Genomic DNA, 483 nt, shown 5'->3' with positions numbered 1-483 from the left:
TTTTTTCATGGATGTGTCCCCTTTTTAAATGGACTAAAAGATACTTTTAACAGACGTGTAACTAACAAATAACACTCAAATTCAGAGCCACCGTCCTGCATTCTTTCCTTTTTCTCTATTGTGACTTTTAATGGTGATTCAGGTCCAGTTTTCTTGTACTTTACTGGTCACATGACAACACTCAAAGTTATCAGTATATGGCGCGCAGTATTCAGGAGGAAAATAAAGATCAGTCCAAGAGAAGTCCTGCACAGTAAATCCTGACCTGTTGTTGTACACAACCTTTCTGATTGGACAGTTGAAGAGTGTATGATCACACAGCTCCCTGACACTGACCAGACCGGATCAGCAACCTTTGACTATGCAGAGCCATGAAGGTCACTCACTCACACATTTCCAACCATGTGGAACTATCAGTAAATGGAAAACTTTTAAGAATAATGCAAATTTGATGCAACACTTGTTTAGTTGCTGCTTTGATTT

Source organism: Pundamilia nyererei, unplaced genomic scaffold, assembly GCF_000239375.1.
Source record: "Pundamilia nyererei isolate P.nyererei 1_Seehausen unplaced genomic scaffold, PunNye1.0 scaffold00861, whole genome shotgun sequence".
NCBI classification, from domain to species: domain Eukaryota; kingdom Metazoa; phylum Chordata; class Actinopteri; order Cichliformes; family Cichlidae; genus Pundamilia; species Pundamilia nyererei.
This window is presented reverse-complemented; position numbering follows the sequence as displayed.